Source organism: Lissotriton vulgaris, chromosome 2_1 (assembly GCF_964263255.1).
Source record: "Lissotriton vulgaris chromosome 2_1, aLisVul1.2, whole genome shotgun sequence".
Classification (NCBI taxonomy): Eukaryota; Metazoa; Chordata; class Amphibia; order Caudata; family Salamandridae; genus Lissotriton; species Lissotriton vulgaris.
This window is the reverse complement of record NC_141687.1, coordinates 2,132,816,510-2,132,840,617: the sequence shown is the minus strand read 5'-3', so window position 1 is coordinate 2,132,840,617 and position 24,108 is coordinate 2,132,816,510. Positions and strand designations below refer to the sequence as shown.

Sequence of the window (24,108 nt, the reverse complement as noted above, 5' to 3'; positions counted from 1 at the left end):
ACGTCGACAAAGGGCGGGGTGACTCACGCAATCTCTTGGCAGTTGTTATGAACGTGACGGAAGATGGCTTTTACCGACTTGGAACTGCCCAAGGAATCTTGAAGCAACTCTACGCCAGATCACAATTCACTGTATGTCCAAAGAACGTAATGAGAATTGAAGACGTTCCTGACCACGAAATACATCTCCGATCTGCAGCTACTTCCCAGTCCACAGGAAGCGGCCAAGGATTCATCAGGTGTATGTGCAAGACGAAATGCCAAATTATGAGGTGCCTTTGTGTGAAAAAGAAAATTAAGTGCAATTCAAAATGTCACTCTAGCCTTCCCTGCTGCAACAAGTAGGTCGAGCCAGTTCTGCTTTGTGTTTCACCGGTAACAATATTCTGTTCGCATTCTTCTTTAAGTCGTGAAATGTATGTACAAGATCAAAGTGCCAAAATATAAGGTGTTTTTGTGTGAAGAATAAAAGTGAGTACAATTCCACGTGTTACTCCGGCCTTTCTTAGTGTAACAAGTACTTCAATCTCAGTTCTGCTTTCATTGTTTTCCGGTAAGAATATCCTGTGCTATATTTCGTAGTTTTGTTCTTTCAGTTTCAAATGCGTATTAATTAATAAAATATTTACAACAAGGGGTGGTGAGGGACAGAGTCTCTGAATTAAGCAGAAAGCTCTCACCCAGTCAAGAGATCAGGGCTAGATCCAACACCGTTTTTTAGCTCACTGCACCATCCCAGTTTCAGAACCTGGCTGTATGCAAATTAGTCTGTTCCTGATTTGCATATAGCCAGGTTCTGAGCTGGGATGGGGCAGTGAGATAAATAACGGTGATGGATCAAGCCCTGATCTTTGGACTGGGTAAGAGTGGTCTGCTCAATTCAGACACTCTGTTCATCACCACCCCCCCTTTTCTGAATCGTTTTGGCCACTATAGGTGTGGCAGGGTATACTCAGACATGAGTCCCTTTCTCACTGCTCCATCAGGATTCAAGCAAGCCGGGCCAAAGACGGCTGAAATGCCAGAAACCGGTCCCCGGTAGCTTGTCTCCTTTCTGGTGAAGAATTGGCTTGGTAGTTTAGTCTGCCCTGTTCCCATGATGCACTGGGCCAGGGACAGACTGATTTGCATATAGCCAGGTTCTGAGCTGGGATGGGGCAGTGAGATAAATAACGGTGATGGATCAAGCCCTGATCTTTGGACTGGGTAAGAGTGGTCTGCTCAATTCAGACACTCTGTTCATCACCACCCCCCCTTTTCTGAATAATTATTAATTAATAAAGGCTTCTCATCTTGTGCCCTTTTAACACTTTGCGTAAATGGTACTGGTCATTCTGTATAATGCCTAGGAATTGCATAGAATGCCTAGCAAAAGTATGTAACATTTTTAAAAAAAACGTATATTTCCTAGTTTGCCTCTAAACCATCAGGCATTCTATACATAACCTAGGCCTTCTATACAATACAGGGATTTCACACTTTGCCGAATGCCTAGGAATCTCATCTCGTGGCCTTTTAACACTTTGCGTAAATGGTACTGGTCATTCTGTATAATGCCTAGGAATGGTATAGAATGTCTAGGAAAAGTATGTAACATTTTCACAGAAAACTTATATTTCATAGTTTGCCGAAAACCATCAGGCATTCTATACATTACCTAGGCATTCTATACAATACCGGGATTTCACACTTTGACTGTAACATATACATGTATTTTATCATTATATACATGTATTTTAAGTTTCCACATATTTGAATGAATTTATATATTATTAATTAATTTTATTATGTTTATATTGCAAATAGATTTTTATAATTGCATTATATTTGTTAAAAAAGTAGTTTGCTTTTTTAAAGTTACAATAATGTTAAATAAATGTAAATATATATCTACTTTACTTTGCAATGTTAACATTGTCATGCAATATTTTCGCATCAAGATATTTTTGAGATTACTATTCTGTTTAACACCTTCCATGCTCATGACGAGCTCAGCTCGTCATGCAGTACACTGCTCGTGTGCTCATAGCTCGTCATGAACAATGGGATTCAAGGGAGTGCAGCATCCAAGATGAATCACCGTAGCATTGAAGGTGTTAACAAACTCCAACATGTAACTAACCCCCCTCCAAATTCAGTAGTGTGATGAGTGTTGGCCACAGGTCCTGACCAGGTACGAACCCCCACCTCCAATGCAGCCAACCCTCTATTGCACATGAAGTTAAAAAATTAAGTCCAGTTCTGGTATCTCAGTTTTCATGCACCACAGTTATCGGCACATCAAAGCTTTATGGATCCTACTTTAACTTTTTGCATATGGCAAATCTACTTGAGATCCCTCTAACATTTCAAGCAGATTCATCAGATGGCACCGGATTGATCGTTCTAATTAGTAAAAGACTGCCCCTTGAACTTTAACCCAGCTTAATGTACTGAGAAGCACTCAAAGTAAGCTTAACATGCTAAATGTCTGCACATTTTCATCACTTTCTGCTACCTCAGTCCTACTACTTCTTTTCAACACATTGAAACACAGGAGGAGCAATGCTAATAAAAATGGCTATGTCCCTGTTAATAGCTATTATTGCAAAGATCTATGGAAATTATAACTCTAACTTAATAGTAATGTTCACAGAGGTCTACAAAGTTTAAAGGTTTGTTATTAGACTACAAAGAAAGAATATCTTGTTTGAATTTAGGGATATTTTCATCAACTAGCAGCAATATCTGGTTTAGTCAGACACACACAAATTATCATGCTGTCTTACATTTCTGTTATACATTTTAGAAGTTTATCTTGATCAGCTCATCAACTTTTCAAGTTCAAAATGATTTTATTAAGATTAAGGATTACATTAACATAAAAGGTATAATATCAGCAAAAAGAAAGAGTTACATACAATACATCAATGATAAAGTGGGTAAAGAAGAGAAACCAGAGTAAAATACAGTCATCTATAGCATGTACAAATAAAAGAACAGTATTATATGGAACATTGGTTTAGAAAGGAAACTTATATGATTTACAAAAATGTGCAGTATAAAATACAGTTTAGGATAAACTATATAATACCAACATGAAGGAAGTCATGGAGGTTTGGGTACTTCTTGTTGGCGAGGATTATAAGACTGAGAACGTCTGGCGCTCATGTCAATGAATGTCCTGACAAGTGACCACAAGTTTAAACGTTTCGTTGCCATGTGTAATGGGTATACAAATGTCGTATCCAGTCTGTGATTATAACAAATAGCATACCACCATGCTTAATAAGATAATTCAGTGAAGTCCTTCCAACTTTAAAAAAAATATATATTTTTATTAGCAAAACAAATAGGGCAATAAGACATACAGATGTGGATCATGAGAGCAAAGCAGCCTTGTTCAGGTTACATATGCAGAATACATGTATTGACACATCAGTAGTAATAATCTCGACATGCCTGAACCATATCAGTCTGAGGCACTATCATCGTCTGCAAGGTTCGGTGGCTCGCAAATGTAGTCACGAAACTTATTCCAAGCCCCCCAAATTTTCTCCCATTTCTTGGGGCACCCCCGATGTACAAACACCGACTTCTCTGCCACCATCATTTCATCCATATCCTTGCACCACTTACGGAGGGTAGGCAGTGCTTCTGAGCCCCACAATAAGGCGATGTTACGTTTTACCACCATCATGCCCAACATTACCCAATCCTGCTGGCGGTGATTTAAGTTGTTTGGTTCCCATACATTCAACAAACAACAACGGGGTTCAGGCACCAGGGAAACATCTATAGTCTGGGAAATTGTATGCATGACTGCCGTCCAGTATGCTGTTATGTGTTTACAGTCCCATATGGTATGATAGAATGTCCCCTCATCTCCACAATGTCGTAAGCAATATTTATGTGAGGTTGATCCTATCTTGAATAACGTCGTTCTAGTGTAATATGTACAATGTAATATTTTGAGCTGGACCAGTTGTAACCTCGAGGGTATGGCTGTTTTCCGGGGACACAAGAGGGCCTCTTGCCACTCAGACTCATCAAAGTCGCCCACGTCTCCGGCCCAATTCTGCCTTAGTGTGGTCGACATGTCAGGAAGGTTGTTTATCAATTTCCGGTAGGTCAAGGAAGTGGCTCTGTCTGGCATGTGTTCCGTCAGGAGCCTATCTTATAGAGGAGAGGATTCCTGTAGCTCGGTATCAGCTGGTATGACTGACTGGTGTGCATGTCTGATTTGGAGTCATGTCATACTGAGTTTGGAGGTGAGAGAAGTCTACCATCTTACCCCCCTTCCAGAGGTCACCCACCACTGAAATGCCTATATTATCCCAGTTGCGGTACCCCGTACTGTTGTGGAAGAAGCCCAACCTGTAGGAGTCCCACAGCGGGCATGCGGCGGCTATAGAGATTACCCAACAGCCCTCTACTCTCCAAGCACTGTCTATCAGCTAGATTTGCCGGTTCAGTCTGAAGGGCATGCAAACAGTAATTTATCTGCTGAAGATGGTCCACCCAATAATATAATTTCACATTGGGAAGCGCTATTCCCCCATCATACCAGCTCTTTGCTAGCTTAGCTTGCGCTATACGAGGCGGCCTCCCATCCCACAATAGATTGGAAACAGTAGAGGCAATAGTCCTAAAATAAGAGTCAGAAACCAGAAATGGCGTATTCTCAAGGACATATAGAAATCGCGGGAGCGCCATCATTTTGTATAGTGCCGCCTTACCCAGAAGTGTAAGAGGGAGAGTCCGCCATACCTTAGCATCACGCTTAAAGCACTCTAGCTGGGGACTAAGATTTAAATCCGAAAATTCGTTTGGGTCTGATGTAATATAGATACCCACGGATTTAAATGCTGTTGTGGTAGTGCGCAGGGGGCAACTCATGTGGAGAATGGGAGGAGGGCCGGCCAGGACATGGAGAACGGACTTGGGCCAATTTATTCTGTAACCAGACACTCTTCCAAACTTCTCACACACGTTCAGCAATTCTAGGATGGATTTCTTCGGGGAGGTGAGGTATAGCAAGATATCATCCGCATATAAGGATATGCGGTCCTCCCACGTGTTGGTCCAAGAAAGTCCCTTGATGGAGGGCTCCCTTCTGATCCAGATTGCAAGTGGCTCCAGAATCAGCGCATAGAGCAGCGGGGACAGCGGGCATCCCTGCCGCGTACCTCTACCAAGTGGGAAATCACGGGAAATGTGTCCATTGGCAGCAACGTGTGCCAAGGGCTTATTGTAAAGGAGGCGAACCCAGGCACAGAATTTCGGACCGAAGCCCATGTGACAAAGCACAGCACACAGGTAAGGCCATTCCACGGTATCAAATGCCATAGTGGCGTCTAAGGAGAGAATGACTGCAGGCTCCTGAATATACTGCTTACGTGCCAGGACCGCGAAAAGCTTGCGCAAATTAAGTGCCGTGCTACGGTGCGGCATAAAGCCAGACTGGTCCGGATGCACTGAGGAGGAGAGGTGAGGGGTCAGTCGCAGCACCAGATGTTTGGCCAGGATCTTGGGTTCTATGTTTACCAGGGAGATGGGGCGATAGGACGCGCAGTCCGTCTTTGGTATACTAGGTTTATGGATCGTGACGATAGTGGGGAGCCGCTGGTCTCTCGCCAGTTCTCCCGCTTCAAGACTATGTAAATGTAAATGTAAATGTACAGAAATATATGTATAGCGCAAATCACCGAGCGGTCTCTAAGCGCTTGCTTAGGGAACCCGTCCTGGTATTCCCCAGTGAGATAACCCCGGCAGGGTATCCGCAAGGTGAAAGCCAGGCATCCCACCGCGAGTGGCCGTTGTGGAGATTAAGCAAGCTATTGCCCAGAGTCGCAGAGTGTGAACCAGTGAATCGAGTAGGCACCGGAGCGAGAATTGTCAAGTCCATGGACATTTTTGGACTCAAGACCCCGCCAAGCCGGGAATTGAACCCTGGTCCCAGGCTGACCTCTGCTTCCAGGTCTGCCTCCTCTAACCAGTGAGCCACACTTCTCCACCTATCTTCAGACTATCAAGAAACATCTCAAGCAAGAAGGGAGCAGAAGTCTGTGCAGTCCTTTTATACAGTTCCACTGGGAATCCATTAGGTCCCTGCGCCTTTCCAGGCGCGAGAGAGTAGGTTGCAGTCTGTAACTCTTCTATGGTGATGTCCTCCTCTAACAGGAGTACTGCCTCTGGGGAAAGTTGAGGGATAGATAAATCTTTGAAATAATCGTATGCCTCCTCAGACGTGTAAGACACCGGGGGGCATACAATTGCTCATAATGATCGGCCAGGATGTCCACTATATCATCTGGCTTAGAGGTCACGGAACCAGTGGGGGAAAGCAGCTGCACTATGACCCTGTTCGCCCTTTCCTTCTTATCCAGCCAGGCCAGCATCTTTCCCGCTTTGTCTCCCAGCTCGTATACCCTATGCCTAGTTGCTTGGAGGCGAGCTATCGCATTTTCCCTCTGATATGCCACATACGCCGTTTGTTTAAGTTGGACCTCAAGGGTGGTTGCTAGCGATGGGTGCGCCGCCTGCTCTGTCATTGCGGTGGCTAGGTCCTCCTCAAGGTTATCTAACTCCGCCCTCTGCGCCCGCTTGTAACCTGTGATTGAGGCTATTGCTTGCCCACGCAGGACTACCTTGTAAGCCTCCCAGAGCATGCTAGAGGAGTCCACCGAGCCTGCATTCTCTTGAAAGAATAGTTTGGTAGTGGCTGTGAGGTGCTGCATAATGGGGCGCACATGTAGAAACTCGGCATGAATCGGAAACATACGCTGTCTGGAATCCTGGTGATGTGTGTACTTGAGCAGCAACGGGGAATGGTTTGTTATGCCCCTTGGGTGAATAACTACCTCCTCTATTCCAGGCAGGCCATCTGCTGAGGTTAGAAAATAGTCAATGCGTGTGAGACAGTTGTGGACCCCGTAGTAGAAAGTGTACTGCCGCTCGTCAGGGTGCTTATACCGCCAACAATCTGTAAGTCCCATAGCCTTTAGGAGACCAAGGAGACGTTGCCCACCCTGTACCCCTGATTTGGTGGGAAATCTGTCCCCCGTTCCGTCCATTATATCGTTAAAGCCGCCCCCTATGAGCAATGTTGCAGCCGGTAGTGTTGGTAGGAATGTTGTGAGGGCAGAGTGGGCTTGCGCGTGAAGGGCCGGAGGGATATAAACAGAGACCAGATTGAATAAATGTCCTTCCCCTTGACATGTCAGTGCAGCGAATCGGCCTTGGTCATCTGTTCGCTTCTGTTGTATTACCAGCAGGAAATTCTTTCTGATAAGTATCCCCATACCTCTAGAACCTGAGGAAAACTCTGCATGTGCCACCATTTGGTATCCCCATCTATCCATGGCCTTGACAGTAGAACCCATTAAATGCGTTTCCTGCAGTAGGGCCACCGCAGGGCAACAACGCTTTAAATGCTGGAGCACCAAACCCCTCTTCACTTTGTCTCCTAACCCTTGGACATTCCATGACATTATCGTTAAGGTTGTTTGGGGAGACTTAGACTCCTGTGAAACATGTTCAGCCATCAGATATATTAAAGTATTTCAAGTATTCAAAGCCACATATGCTACACATAGATCACTCATGAAAGGAGAGTGTTGCCCAAAAAACATTGCATTCAACCAACTCAAAAGAAGTAAATAAAACATGTGTTCCCTTAGCCTAGAACTTCCCGCCACCCCCAACTCAGCAGAGTGCTTTGACCCACCCAAAAGTGCAATACTTGCATATCGGGGGTAATGAGTTCCGTAAGGCTCCAGCCCTTCTAAGACTCCAAGGCTGGCCTCAGTCCATAACCTCAAAACAGCTCAGTTCGAAAAGGTCATATTGCCACCCAATGCGGCGGTGAACGCCGGTATGTCTGCATAGTCTATTCCTCCTCCAGCGGTGTCACCTGGCTTGATCCGCGACTTCTGGAACCTTGTTTCTCTGGATAATCTTCCTCTTCTCTGCGGCGACGAGAGCCATTTCCTTGCTCAGCGTGGCCCACCGGACGCCACCCCTCATTCCAGTCAAGATCCGACTCCGGCGTGTCAAAGAACCAGGTGCGGCTTCCAGCCACTACTCTAGTTCTTTTTCTCGAAGCAGCTTTTTGACGACAAGGAAACTTCGCCTGTGCCTCGAAACAGCTGCGGTGTAATCAGGGAAGAAGTTAACAGTAGAGTTCAGAATGCGTACTAGAGGTGAAATGCATGCCGCTTGTAAAATTGCGTCTCTATCTCTGCAGTTGAAAAGTCTGGCCAGCACTGGTCGAGGTGGTGCCCCCGGCTTTGGTCTCCCTCCTGGCACCCTGTGGCCATGCTCCACTGAGAAGAAATGAGAGAGTCCCTTAGGCTGTAGTTTAGATTTTATCAGCTCCTCCACGTATAAGTCCATAGCCTGGGCGCCTTCAGATTCTGGAATACCAATAATTCTAACGTTGTTCCTTCTTGCGCGCCCTTCTTGGTCATCAAACTTGTCAGCGAGCAGTTTGTTCTCTTTTTCAAGGTGTGCAACCGCAACCTGTAGCTCTGAAGTATCCACTACCAAAGATTTCGCCACCACCTCCACCTCTCTCACCCTGTCCGCCATTTTGTGGAGGTCCGCACGCAACAGAGATACATCAGTGGATATTGTTCCAACAGTAGTCTGGACGTTGGCAAGAGATTGCATGATGTCCTTGAGCGTGACTTTTGGGGTTCCCTCTGCCTCTGGCGTCTTATGCTGTGAGAAGCGGCCGTCCGGCGCTGTGGGAGAGTGCTTGCCATATGCGTATTTGTCCAATTTTTGCTGTGTGGCCTGGTGTTTGCGACCCCTTCCTGCCATGGCTCAATCGATCAGGGTAGCATCTGGTGCCCAAGACTGTCCGCAGTAGAAGGTGCAGGTGGGCTGGTTTCAAAGTGGCCAGTGGGCTGGGGGGAAATAAAGGAGGATGTACCGTTCTGTAGAAGTAGCTGCTGACGTAGCCAAAGTATGGCGATTTGGCCTTGTGCCTTTCCCTGTAGGTAGACGCAGGTGCAGGCAAGGCGCTGTTCGGGGATTTCACACAAGAGGTCGTATTGCGGCAGCAGGATCCGTCTCTTGCCAGTACAACTATAGCCCTCTTTAATAGGTCCCTGATCAGCGTCTGTTCACCCAGAGACCGAGTTCTACGAACCAGCACCCATGGGGGGAGAGGGCGCCAGTACACCGGACCAGATCCCCGGTCAAAACGGAGAGCAAAATATGGCACTGTACCTCTCCAAATGGTGTGTCCAAAGCTGTGGGGGCACAAGATAAAGCGGAGCCACTGGGGGCAGCGCCTATAAAGTCTGCGGCGCTTGCTGGCGTTGTTCAGCGGTAGGCGCGGCAGCCGTGGCCCAGTTCTCAAAGCAGCCCCTCTCCGGCAGGAAGCTAAATTGGACGGCCCCAAGCAGCAGGATCACCACAGATCGCAGGGCTACCAATGAGGGCCCGGAGGCAGAAGGCCCCTGGGAGATATGGGCAGAGTCCACAGTGTGGGGTTAATCCCCAGATTGCAGCCGCACACTGCAGCACGTCACAGTGGTCCCCGCGCTGGGCGCCAGCACCACCACAGCCCCCGGTCTGGCCGCTGCCTGTAGGACGCTCTTCTTCAAATGGCGATCTCAGCCGCGGGCATGCATGGATTTTCACCGGAGTGCCTCCGGTCAGCAGCGCTCAGGTTCGGACGTCAGCTCCAGCCGTCAGAGCCCTGTAGATGCCGGATATGGGAGAGGATAGATGCGAAGGGTGAGGATAGCCCCGGAGCTCAAAGACTAAGCGGCCATCTTAGTCGGCTGTCAGCCACGCCCCGTCTTTCCAACTTTTGGTCACTTGTTGAAAGGCCGCTGCTAATAATAAATCTATGATCTTGACATTAGAGTCGCAACCTACCCAAATAGGGAAAAAACTTCCTAAAAAGATATGGGATAAAGAGAAAGGGTGATTAGAGTTAAAGATGGAATTGATTTCAAACCATACCTTTTCCCAAAAATCTTTAACAAGTTTGCAGTGGAAAATCATGTGGCAAAGGTCAGCACGTGGTGACGAGCAGGACCAACAAGTATCCGGCAGATGAGAATGTAGTGTGCTAAGAATTAATAGAGAAAGTAAGAGCCTATTATAAATAAAGAAGAGTGTCTGTGAGGTATTTGCAGCCCTAGAGGATTTCCTAATTTTAAGCCATATATTATCCCAAAAGTCCACAGTCCAGGAAGATTCTAAATCTCTTTCCCATAATGTTTCTACTTAGTTTTTTTCTCAAACTAGATGAAGTATGCAAAAATGTATATATAATGGATGCCTTAGATTTGTTAATAATAAGGGATTTTAATTTACCTATATGACAGAGTCCAGGGGGAGTGTCTGGTGAGGAGGGCATATAATGTGTATAAGCATCTTGTACAGCTTTCAATAAAAGAGAGTATTTAGAACTAAGATTAGAAGGCAAGGTAAAAAAAGTGTGAGCATGTGTGAAGGATAGAGGTTGGCCATTATCATATAACTGATGTACCCAAATCAGGCCCCGTTGTCTCCAGGATTTCCAAAATAAAGGTTTATTATTAATCACAATATATTTATTAAGATATAAAGGAAGATTAAGAAAAGGGGTTAGGGGAGCAAGCTGTATTATCTTAGAAGTATATTTGATTACAGGGTTAGATACAGACTGCGGTTTGGGTGTTTAAGCTAGATATTCCTGAAGTGAGAATGGTGAAAGAAAATATTGTTCAAGCGTGGTCCAAAGAGGGTGGCTAATGGAGGGTTCAGAAAGCCATTTTGACGCTTGATGTAGTAAGAAGGATTTATGATAAGTAGGAAAGTCATGGAAGTTTGTCCCACCTTCTGTTTTTGGACGAATCAATTTTGATATGGACATAAGCGTTTTCTTGTTACTCCACAAGAAGGAAGATAAGGTGGAATTAAGCTTTTTAAAATATTTTGAAGGAATAGATAATGGAATATTAGAAATTGCGTATAAAATTATGGGGGAAAGCATAATTTTTATGGTGTCTAAGCGACCCCACCAAGACAAATATAAGGGATGCCATTTCGTTGTTAAAGATGACAGCCTTTGTATGCAGTTGTTCAAACAACGAGATGTCGTTCCTGATATAGAGGAAGTAAAATGTAAGCCTAAGTATTTAATATACTGAGGACTCCACGTGAACCCAGAAGTAGTAAAGTCAGCTTTGAAAGTGTATTTGGTGAGGGGTAAGATCTCACACTTATCCTTATTTAATTTGTAACCAGAGACAGATGCAAATGAGTCAACTTCTTCTAAAAAAGCGGGAAAGGAGGCCTGAGGTTGTGAGAGGAGTAAAAGGACGTCATTGGCATAAGCCGCCATTTTAACATTGGTTTCTTTAAAAGTAAAATTGTGAATATTATCATTTTGGCGAATCCTTAACAAAAAAGGCTCCAGTTCAAGATTAAAAAGAAAAGGGTAAAGAGAGCAGCCCTGTCTGGCACCTCTGCCCAGATGAAAGTAGGAATAAACGGCACCATTTGCTGATATAGCTGCTCTTGGATTAGAATACAAGATAGATATTAAAGCAGTAATTTTTGGGCCAAACCCAAGCCATTTTAGTGTGCGAAAGAGTTAAGGTCATTCAACTCTGTTAAATGCTTTTCCTGCGTCCTAGGCTATGGCTGCCAGTGAATGGGTAGTATGCAAAACTTTAGAAAGAACATCGAAAAATAAGCGAGTGTTGTCTGTGATGAGTCATCCCTTGTAAATGTATTGCGACTTATATAGCGCACGTATCACCCAAAGGCATCAAGGCGCTTGCCTTGGGAACCCGTCCTGGTTTTTCCCTGTGAGATTACCCCTACTGGGCATCCCCAAGGTGAAAGCCAGGCATCCCGCAGCGGGTGGGCCGCCGTAGTCAAGATTAAGCAGCTATTGCCCAGAGTTGCAGCATGAGGCCCCATGATTAGAATAGGCACTGAGGCGAGAATTATCGAGTCCGTGGACATTTTTGGGTTCAGGACCCTGCCGCGTTGGGAATTGAACCCTGGTCCTGGGCCAGACCTCTGCATCAGGGTCTGCCGCTCTAATCAGTGAGCCACACTTCTCCACTCCTTAACAAAGCCAGATTGCTTGGTAAGACACAAGTCAGGCATATGAGATTCTAGACGCAAAGCCGTAGCTTTTGAAACAATTTTATAGTCAATGTTCACCAAAGAAATGGGGCGGTAGTTTTTACAATATTGTGAGTCTTTGCCCTCTTTAGGTATAATACAAATAAGGGCATCTGAAAAAGAGCCGTGGAATTCACCAGATTGTAAGAAGGCAATTATGAGAGTATGCAGTTTAGGAATGAGTAAGTGCGCAAAGTGAGTGATAAATTCCACAGTAAAACCATCTGGGCCCGGAGCTTTGTCCTTTTTAAGCGTTTTTAGGCGTCAAGGAGTTCCTTCTGTGACAAGTCAGATTCTAAAGGTGAGAGATCTGAGTGTGTATTGGGATGACATTGGATCTTGGAGAGAAATTGGGAGATGGATTGATCAGAGGAAAGAGTTTCAGATGAATAAAGTTACTTGTAAAAGTGGAGGAATTCATTTAGAATGTCTTTGTCTTTGGATTTCAGCTGATGATTTTGACCAAAGATAGATTCTATATTAAGTTTATTTTGTTTAATCTTTAAGTAGTTAGCTAATAATTCACCTGCTTTATTCTGGCCACCATAATACTTTGCGCTAGATTTTAGCAAATAGTTGGACGCGTTGTTAGTTGTATCCTGATTAAATTGGAATTTAGCTTTTATAAGGTCAGATAAGCAATCCTTTGATTTGGAGGAGTAAAAGGATTGTCCCAACTTTTTAATTTTGGTTAATAAGGCAGTAGTATCTTGTTTGGCTTTTTTACGTTTTTTTGAGACAAAACTAATAATAAAATCTCTGGCTGAGGCCTTAATGGCGTCCCAAACCACATGAAAAGGTGTGTTATCTTCTTGATTAAAAAGAAAATATTCATTAAAGAAAGAGGTAAAGGACGATGAGAATATTGGATCTAAAAGCAAAGTGTTACTAAAGTGCCATTTTTGGGAAGCTGGAGGTTTATGCAAAACATCAATGTGAATGGTTATGGGAGCATGGTCTGATATTAAGATGGAATCAATATCTGCAGCCACTAATGATTGAGAAAGACTAAGGGAAATAAAAAAAAATCCAATCCCGATTGAGTGTGGTTTTACTGGTGAATAAAAGGAATATTCTCTTAGTGTGGGATTGCATAATCTCCAGGCATCTGTAAGTTTGTGTTGTTGAATCATTTGTATGAATGATTTGTAAGATTTATGAGGGACAAAAGGAGTTGAGGAATTCCGATCAATGATGGGGTGAAAGGTTTCATTGCAATCCCCTGCAAGGATAAAGTTATCGTCCTAGTTTTGTGTAATTTGTTGGGACAGGGAGGTCCAGAAGGAAGGACCTCCAATTGTGGGTGCATAAACATACAATAAAGAGAGCGGGACATTATCCACCAAAGGTTTTACAAATATCCATCTACCTGTTTGATCGGCACATTGTGAGAGTACCTTAATCAAAAGGGATTTTTGAAAAAGAATAAGGACACCATTACGTTTGCCATCACCCGGGGAAAAAAGGACCTTGCCTACCCAACCTTTCTTCAACTTTGCAGATTCTTCATCTGATATATGAGACTCTTGTATGCATGCAATATCTGTTCCTAGTTTAGTTAAATGAGTCAGAACTCTCTGTCGCTTAATAGGTGAATGTAAACCTCTGACATGCCAGGATATAATTTTTAAAGGCATAGAGTAAAACTGTAATAATGTAATGAATACCGAATTAAACAAAATGTTGAGCACTTGAAACCATGTCTAACAACAAACCAAGTGTATATATAGTGAAACATTTGAAAAGAAGAAAAAGAACAAGATGCACTGATTATACAATAATATGATAGAAAGGAGGGGTATTGATATAGAAGATAAAAAGAAAAGACTTACATATATTCCAAAACATACGAGGAGGGGGAGGGTGGGAGGCCGCACAGAACAATGACGTGTCCAGGACCCATGTGGGGAGACAGGAGAGGAAGACAGTGCCAACGGACTTTAAAAACATGAGGGAAGGAAGAACACGTGAAAAACAACCTGTGAGGAGAAAAAAGAGATTAAGTATATAATTAGAACAATAAAAGTAAAAGTATTTCTATGCTTACATAGGAATAATCTGCAAACGAAAAAAAAACGAAGTGAAAAATTATGAGAAACGTAGAACCATAACAATATCTAAAACAGTCTATTTGAAGCTCGTTGGATATGCTTGTAATTGCCTTGGAGTGTAATGGCGGCTCGTTTGAATTAAATAGGCTGAAACGCGTCAACACTTTTGTTTTAAAGGCACCAGTAAAAAATATTGCAACATAAAAAGGAAACCAGCATGAGTATATAAAAAATAATAGAGAGTTATGTATATATCTCTCATACTCTCATTTCTGTTTTGTGACCTTTGTTTATAAGGAATGCCTTTGTTTATATATGGTTTGGAAGCATCCTTTTGTTGAAGATATTATGGGCGAAGACTCTTAAGGTTCACAAAATGCTAAAAAATATATGTATGTTATTTTGTGAATAATAGGAATACAGTGTGTGTATGTATAAAATGTTGCTTGTGTGTATATTGTATATATATGTATTAATGTTGTGTATATGTATATATGTGTTTGCAAAATAGTGAAAAAAACTATATATTTTTGAAGAAGGTCAAATAAATAGAACAAATACTTGATAATTTGAAAAATTCTTTCCTGGTTGCCCTTGTTTGAAGAGGTTAAAAATATAGATTTACTTCAAAAGTGAGTGAAGACATTAGGAAGAGATAATTAGTGGTATATTTTCCGTTAGTTGGTTGGAATATTAATCCCTAGGCATCATTTGCATTGTTTTCTGTAATTGAACCATAAGCAAGGTAAGGCTTATGGAAGGAGTGACAACAGAGCAGAATCAAGAATGTCTATTTGAATTTTGACACAGAAGTAGTATCCATTGAATCAGCCTGATAAGAGTAAAGGAAGCTCTTAAGTTTTAGTGGATCCTCATAGGTGTTAGTCTTGTTGGTAATAGTCACTTTAAATAGGCATGGGTGAAAGAGACCATATCTTGCGCTTATCGAGCCTAACTGATGTCTCAATGCTAACTCACAGCGACGATCTGCTGTCGATTTAGTATAATCCTGAGTGAAAAATAAATAATTCCCTAACCAGGTTATTTTATTCAATGCTCTAGCCGCAGATATAAACTTTAATAGGTCAGTGTACTCAAGAAAATATAATATCACTCCCCTTGGTTTCCTTTTTGAGGAAGCAGATGCCAGATTTGATGTTGAACCTAATTGATGAGCCCATTGAATGGTCAGGATATTACTTTTGAAAGATTGAGAAGTTTGGGAATGAAGGCCTTGAAGAAAGCAATTGGATCTGACCCTTCTGTCCCCTCTGGTAGATTATAAATGTGAAGATTATTTCTACTATTTCTGTTATCTAGATTTACTATTTGTTTGTGCAAGGTTGATACCTGAGAACATAATGAGTCTATTTTGGAAGTAGAAGAGTTCAAGGAGTCAACATTTTGTTCCAGGGTGGTGACACGTTGTTCCACACATGACCATTTCCTGGAGTGTAGAAGTGGTTTCCTCAACAAATGGGTATAAGGCCCTAATTTCCTCTAGCAATCAGTCCATTGTGACTGAAGAGGCTTGCTTAGGAGGAAAAGGAGGATCTTTCTTCAATCGTTTAGTTGATACTTTAGTACCGCCAGAAGCCAGGGAGCCAGGGTAGTCGCCAATGTTGATGCACTTTTTGGCGAATAATTAGCTGGGTCATCCATATCTAAGCACTTGTAGCGTGAACTAGTTTGGAGTAAAAATCTGCGGGATGAGAATTTGGGTTGAAGTGACCCTTTAACCCCTTCCATGCTCATGACGAGCTCAGCTCGTCATGAGGCACACTGGAGCTGTGCTCATGACAAGGTGAGCTCGTCATGAAATGCTGCTTTCCAAGGTTTTTCAGCACAGGACGGGAAAAGCCATAGCAGCCAAGGTGTTAAGTTATCTTCCTATGAAGAGGATAGAGACCACAACGGAAGATCAATAGTGGCGTGGCCTCAAGTTACAAATTCTAGAGAATGAGCTTCATAGTACAACAGAAAACATGCAAGTAGGCGCATAAAGCACATATAACTGAGTAAATTCCTGCAATATTGTAACTGTATAAATATACAAGTAGACACGCATCAAACAATTATTGAAAGAGGACTATATGAGGTTTGAATTGTACTAAGAATAAACATGCCTAAAAACATACCATAAATAGCATTGGAAAGTAGTACAAATATAAGAGAAATCATGCATTGCTTGTACAGAGAGTAAGCAACATTTGGAGCATCTGAGGGTAATGATAAAATAAGCAGGAGCTAATAATATATTGTGAGGGAGCCAAAAGTTAGACAAGAGAGCAACCAGCGCATTAGTAAGAGTTCAAACACAAAGCATCATAGAATGACCGTTGGTGCAGTCAACAATTTATAGCTACTGTGAGGAGTTAACGCTATGTCAGATCAAGTGTCGCTCCTTTTGCAGTAGAGGAGTTTAAAGAGGTACAGCATAGGATGGAGTCTCCGTCGGCGGAATGAAGAATAAGGAAAGAAAATGGCAGGTGGAGGCTCAGGTGAGCTGTTGCGCACTAAAGTTGTGAGGTGATAGCTGCCTGCGGGCTTCAGGGAATGCCTTGAAGAAAAATACCTTCAATGCCCTGCAAGGACCTGTGAGATGTCCGGAAGAGGAACAGCACACGAATCATCGAAGGCGCTGCAATGAATCCGGCCTCTCAGCGGCTGTCGCAAAATGGCGGTCTAGAACTCATCAGAGCCCTGCCGCGTCTCAGCTGTAGAACAGCAGGTGTAATTCGAATTACGAAGCCTAAAAATAAGCTTCATGAAGCTCCTGGGCAGTTCATGCACCACATACTCCGTTTTGGGGTCAGTGCTTCAAGAATAAGCGCCGCATTGGTCCGTCTCCGCTCCCGTCTCCTCAGGAGAACTACGGAACCGCCGCCATCACCATCGTTTGCAAGCCACACCCCCAGCTCATCAACTTTTAAGACATGGTACTCTGCCTTGATTGCCCATGCCTGTCAGGACTTAGATGAATCATGAATGTGAAAGTGTGTTTAATAGATTGAAACAGTGTTGAGGCAAGTAAATCATTATATTTATGAACCAAAAACTTACACAGGGAATTGGAATATCAACCATTCAAATGATATCAATCAAAATGCAAATTGCATATGGAAAAATCATCAAGGTTTGATAATGGGTGTTTTATTTAAAGGACATTTGAGAGGAAACCGCAAAGAGTTAAATGACTGAAGACGTGAACCCATATATGACTGTTGTATGAAAGTAAGCAAAAGAGTTTTAAGGCCTGTGTGAAAAGCTATTTAAAGTCTTAACTTAGGTTGTGGCTGATCTTGCTAAATGTCTATGTGTCTATGTGGATGTCAAACATAGGCTGTAGTTACTGATAGATTGTGAGCACCGGGGATCAGAAGACTACTTTAACTCTAGTGAAATGCAAAAACAAATGGTTTTGAAGTCCGCTTTAAGCATGCTTTCCAAATCACTTGTTTTATCATTGTTTATGGAAAAGTGCTGCATATAGGGATGTGGTCAAAATGTCCCCAGCAACAAAACAGGTCCCCATCAGCAGTGATACCAGCCACTCCCTGCCAGCCCACCAAAACGCCCCATAGCCAGTTCGGCCCTAGGTGGCATTTCTAGAGATGATGATATTGGTGGGGTGTCGGGTTAAGGGTCGTTCCACTGTGAGGGAAGATGTATGGATTCTGGCTGATACTGTGGTCACCGGTGGAAGAAATAACCATTCCCCCTCCGGAACTGGTATCTGCAAAGAGGATTTTGTGGTAAAAATGACGGAGCAAGAGATGCTGCTGGACTCCAATATCCGTTAATAGGTGGTGCTGCCCATTGTTTTCATAAAATTTTTGTGAGGATGATCAGATATTATGTTTCCATCCTGCTACAGAGTGACAAGAAACTCACCCAGGAACATGTATCCGACAGCCAAATTTTGATTCAAATTCGTGTACTCTGAGAAAATGGAAAAATTTTCCAAAGCAGTCTTTCCTTGTGCGCAAATTTTTCTTCAACAATCCTGAAGATGGATTCTGCAAAACAACGAGGAAGGTAGTGCCACCTTCTCCGATGACAAACCCAACAGTGTTGACCGCTATGATGAAAGGAAAAGTCACAAATGTTCTGCCCATGATCCTTATTGGTGGATGGATCAACATGACGTTCTCTGGATTTGTGACAAGCAAGATTCCTTTTCCAGAGAACGTTATGCTTCAAACCAATGCTTCAGCAGGGAATAGAGCTACTACCTTTGGATGCCTCGTGGGTGAGTTCTGCCCCCTGGTACTTCCTAAATGTGTTTGGGCTTAGAAGCATTTGCTCCTTGATTCTGGGCCAAGATAACGCTGATGACCAATCGAGAGTAATGTAAGAACAAATGACTGGGGCAGCAATGGCCATGCCTGCCGATGCCAACAAGGCATTTAAGACTGACTGGGAAGCGCTAGAGCTGACGGACCATCATTGGGCCCGCGAGGACGTGGAAGACTCACGGCTCACGGCAAAGATCTTCATTTTGAAGGAATATTCAAAAAGGAGATTCAGACTCCCATGTACTGAAAGAGCCCCAGGAGTTGGCGTGCTCCTGGCCGACGTTTTTCATGACCTTTCAATTTGCCAGTGTGCTTATATGAACGTGCATGCAGCTGTCACTGCACTCGACTGTCTTATTCAAAGGTTACCTAGACCAGTTTCTCTACCCAGTTCTGGGACTCGGTTTGAAAATGATTACCATTAGCCAGGGAGCCGATACTATTCATGTAGATTTTGAACACAAGAAAAGGTTTCAAATATGTTTGGTGAAAAAAGTAAACAAGGACAGAGGGCCTTTTTTCAATTCAGGTTAGTGATTCTCCCAACCAATTTAATGGCGGCTGTAACACGATTAAGGAAATAATTATATATTTTACAATTCTTAACATTGAACTGGTTATTTACATTCGGCCCACTGCAAACTAAATAACCTGTAGACACAGTATGTGCTGTTAGCTGGAAATATGTGTGTCTCTGCTGTACCATCCTATTATATTTTATACAGCTGAGTCTGCGTGTCAATAGCGTGCCCAGAATATACATTGTGTTCTGCCCTTTTTCTAGAGTGTGTAAACACAAGGGTCTATTCCAAAGAAGAGATTCCATATTTCCTTTTCTTTTTAGTCTTGTTGATTCCTGGCACAATTTTTTACAATCTAAAACTATTATTTTGCATGTTTTTAGCTGTGTTGTGGGAGATGCATTCCTTCTCTTACTTGTAAACATTGGAACACGTCTAATTGCACATTCCTTTCTTTACTAACCATTTCCACCTTGCCGAAAAGCAGAAAAAAGTATGTGGTCAGCTTCGTGATAAGTACAACCTTCACTAAGATTGAGTCTTGTCTGTAATTATTTATTTATTTGCTATGTTATACTGTTTGTTTTTACCACATATTTGTTTTGTTTTTAACAACGCTTCTGCTTGCAAATGTTAACCACTTGCATTCTGTTTTTTAAACCCAAATAAAATTACAAACTACAGTGTGAGGGGGTAGTGTGGGTTAAGGGTGTTGTGATTTAGTTATTGCTGATCAGGATTTTTCAATGCATTTAAGGTTTTCCTTAACAGTCTTCCCAGGCGTTCTGGTATTGGCATGAACCATGATTGTTTCTTTGGTATAGATATTAATGATGAACTTGCAGAAGGTGCCATGGGAAATGGTAGTGTTGATTTTACAGCCCCTTTGAATTTCCGATGTCTTTCTCATGGCGAACTATGTATGTATGTATGTGTGTTCTTATATAGCGCTCGACTTACCCTAGGGCATCTCGGAGCTTGCATTGGGAACCCGTCCTGGCTTTTCCCTGTGAGATAACCCGTACTGGGCATCCCCAAGGTGAAAGCCAGGCATCCCGCCGCGGGGGGCCGTTGTGGAGATTAAGCAAGCTTATTGCCCAGAGCTGCATAGTGTGAACTCGTGCTTAGAGTGGGCACCGAAGCGAGAATTATCGAGTCCGTGAACAATTGGGCTCAAGACCCTGCCGCGTCGGGAATTGAACCCTGGTCCCGGGTCTGACCTCTGCTTCCTGTCTGGAATGAATGTGTGGTGGCACCCTTCAATGTTATGTGTGAGGAGGATCAACCTTTATATTAGGACCAGTACGGTCATCCACAATAAGGAATTCAGCTACTACTGGAATCATAGTGAATTTAAGCCTTTTGCATTTTTGCAGACTGTCATTGATGGGTGGATGAGAGTGAAATTGTCTAGGCCAGCACAAAGGCATAAGGCGTCTGTTGTATCTCTGTGGTGACATCATGATGATGGCAGGGATGAACGTCTCCTGGATAAGGGATGGGGAGTTGTATCACTCAATGTGACCTACAACTTGACAGGTTGTTGCAGAGACATGACACATAACATAACGTAACGTAACATTCTGTAGTGTGCAGTTGCCCTGTATGTGGTTTTCCATTTATCATTTGAAGAGTGAATCCAGGGCTGCACACACAGCAGAACATTGTGGACAGTGCATTATTAACACAGGGCCATGTTCTGTAAGCAGATGAGCACCTGAAAATAAAAGGTCCCAGTGGAGAAGCAGGGGTGTCAGTATCATTAACATGTCTAAAGAATGACAACCTTTTACTGTGGCGCAAGTTGCAAGACAGTACAAAATGAAGTGAAGCATTTGTTTTGAGATATTTACTGGCTGAAAGTTTTCAGAATATTATATAGGTTTCTGAAAAGATTGAAATGATACGTCATCCACAATTTGGCCACTCAGCCTGGGTCAATTTTGTGAGGACGGAATGTTGCACAATGGCAAAACATTCACCCCCAGTCACAGATCTGGGTTTAATCCATTGTTATTTTGCTCACCAAGCCATCCAGTTCAGACATGGCCATATGCAAATCAGTCTTGACCCTGTGCCTCATGGGAACAGTCCAGACCGAACAGCCAAGCAATGTCTTACTTGGACCGAAATCAAGCATCCCAGGACTTCTTTATGGCTATCAACCGTCTTCAGCTAGGGTAGCTTGACTCCAGTGGTACAGTGAGCACGGGACCCACGTCTGGGCATACCCTTCCCAAATAGGGTGAACAGCAAAACACACAAGATGATGGATGGAATGTTGCACAATGGCAAAACATTCACCCCCAGTCACAGATCTGGGTTTAATCCATTGTTATTTTGCTCACCAAGCCACCCCAGTTTAGACATGCCCATATGCAAATCAGTCTTGACTCTGTGCCTCATGGGAACAGTCCAGACTGAACTGGAAGTACCAAGTCCCAATAGATCTCTGCCATAGACTAGATATTAACCACATGGGTGCGTCATGTGGCACGGTGGCTGTGTGCTCATGACGAGCTGAGCTCGTCATAACGGCGGCAACGCATTCAGGGATCATTCCCCCGCTGTGCTGAGCGTTCCACAGAAACGGGTGTCACAATGATGAGCTCAGCTCGTCATAAGCACACTGCCACCTTGATGCGTGACGTGCTGAGCTCGTCACGAGCACCGCAGCGCTGTGCGCACCCCCTCTCCCCCCAGCACAGCGGGGTAATTACCCCCGCGGCGAAGGGGTTAAAGATACGAAGCGGGCTCTGGCTCAAAACCTAGATGATGTGTCTGTGAGCACTGGCACGTTCAGTTTATGTCACAATTGCAAGTCGCTATTCTCTCAATGACATACCTGGGGTTGTAATTACTTATCTGCTGCAATGTCATAGTCTCTGACGTGGCACACCCTTAACTGGGCATGCCGGGCTTATACTGGGAAATGTGCGCCCAGTTACAGAAATAAATGTGCTCTCCCCAGGGCAGGCTCAAACTCTGAGAATCTGCACCTGTGCAGAGGAGAACAAAAACAAGGTCCACAGTTTAAAAATGTGGCTGTGGTTTTCCCAACCATTTGTGAGATGTCACGCTGCAGGTGGGTACCGTGTGGGAATACACGTACCTGAGGGGTATATTAGGCACTCTCAGAGGGCACACTGACTGTGCACTACCTGTGATGCACAATCAGTTTAGCGCCTAACTGCCTGCATGCCCTTGCACCTGCATTTTAATACAGCATGGGTGCAGTGACAAAGGAGTTCCCTCTTTTACCTTATTCGAAGCTCCCATGTGCATGAGGGTACGCCCCCTTAGATTTATCCGGAGCACATTTTGTGCCAGCGTCATCTATATTTTATAAGGGACCCAAAAAGCCTCTGCAGCCCATTCTGTAATATCAAACTGCCTCAGAGTTTAGAAAGCAGAGATTGATGCCCATTGCACCAAAGGGGCACTTTGTGTAATATGGCCAAGGAAGGCTGCTTTCCATTCAGCATCCGGCGAAGTTTTACTCCACCACACTACATCCGTCTGGTGTATTCCATGCCACCAGCATTATCGGTCTGAAGGGGGCCCTTGAGGGTTCAGCAGACCACTGACATCTGCCTGTCACGCTGTTGTGAAACAGATGTCTCAGGCATAAACTCAGAAATCCATGAACATAACTGCTCACTTTCAGCAGCGACTAGCACAGGTAAATTTGGTGTGGGGCAACAGGGCGCAGCGGGGGGGGGGGAGGGGGGAGTTGACAGGCAATGGAACAGGAATTATTTATTTATTTAATTATACCTATTCCGTCGTCTGGCGTCTTCCCTCCCTCCTATCCAGCCCTGCCCCCACGTCACCGCTTTTACTTGTGCTGGCCGCCGCTGCTCAGATTTAAAGGAGATGGTAGCGATACTAGGATCCAAATCAGAATGTCCTTCAAGCATTTGTTAACGTCATGGAGCAGACAAACCAAACGAGCTTCACACCTGAGGCTTGACTATGACAAAGCCTTCTGAACCCTCTTCAATAATCATGAGTACAAACATCCCCTGTTGGCTGCTTATTGATTCTTGTGTCTTCAATTTATCTAAAGGACTAGACAGTCTGAAAAGCTCCCAATGCCGCATGCTGGGTCGGATTGCTCAGTCTGTCTGTTGTTTTTTGATAGCGTGAGCTCTGATCAAGGGTCTTTAAATATGTTCTCTGTTTTCTCTAAGCAGCAAATGTAAAGGGTTGGTTATTTTTGTCTGTGGTAGAACTTACTGTGGAGTCCACTTCACACCTGACATTTTTCGTAGTGCTGTCAATAAACTATCTCATTCTTTAATTTAAAAATAATATTTAACCTCGTTTGGACTGTTTTATTCTCTCTACTATGCCCTGTTCTTGTTCCTAAATAACCTTTGAAAGATCAAAGTAAAATAAACAAATATGACTCATTACATCACAAAGCAATACCACGCTTGCCATTACAACGCCGGTATTACTACGCAATGTTAATTACAATGACTACCATTACAACACAAAATGTTACCAAAACTATGCCTTTACCCTGCATGTCATTTCAACGCAAAGGGATGCGTGATAAAGGTGTACTCATGGTAAACGTTTGCAAGGTAAGTGACTCACCCTATCCTACCCTAAAACCTAATGTAGTACCACTGCACTACCCTCCCCTGACCCCCAGTCCTCTCCCTACAATAACACTACACTATCTTGCACGACCTCCGACACTACCCTAAATCCGAAAACACTGCACTACCCTACACAACACAAACGCTATAGCACTACCCTAAACCCTAAAACACTACCCCCAGCATGACCCTCCCCCTTCCCCCGTCCGGTCATAACACTCAAACACTACTCTGCACGACCCAGACACTACCCTAAAACCTAAAACCCTACCCTACACTACACAAACAAAACACTACCCTAAACTACTACCCCCAGAACAACCCTCCCGCTACCCCCAGTCCGGTCCCTACACTCTAATGCTACCCTGCACAACCCCAAAACTACCCTATACCCTAAAACACTGCCCTACACTACACAAAAACCACAACACTACCCTAAACTCTAAACACTATCCCCTGCACGACCCTCCCCATACCCCCAGTCCGGTCCCTACACTCAAGCACTA

General features: G+C 43.7%; 1 pseudogene; it reads left to right on the top strand.

The window, feature by feature from the left end:
• Positions 1–17,934: 17,934 nt before the first annotated feature.
• On the top strand, positions 17,935–18,718 carry LOC147733818 (ER membrane protein complex subunit 3 pseudogene; annotated as a pseudogene).
• Positions 18,719–24,108: the final 5,390 nt, after the last annotated feature.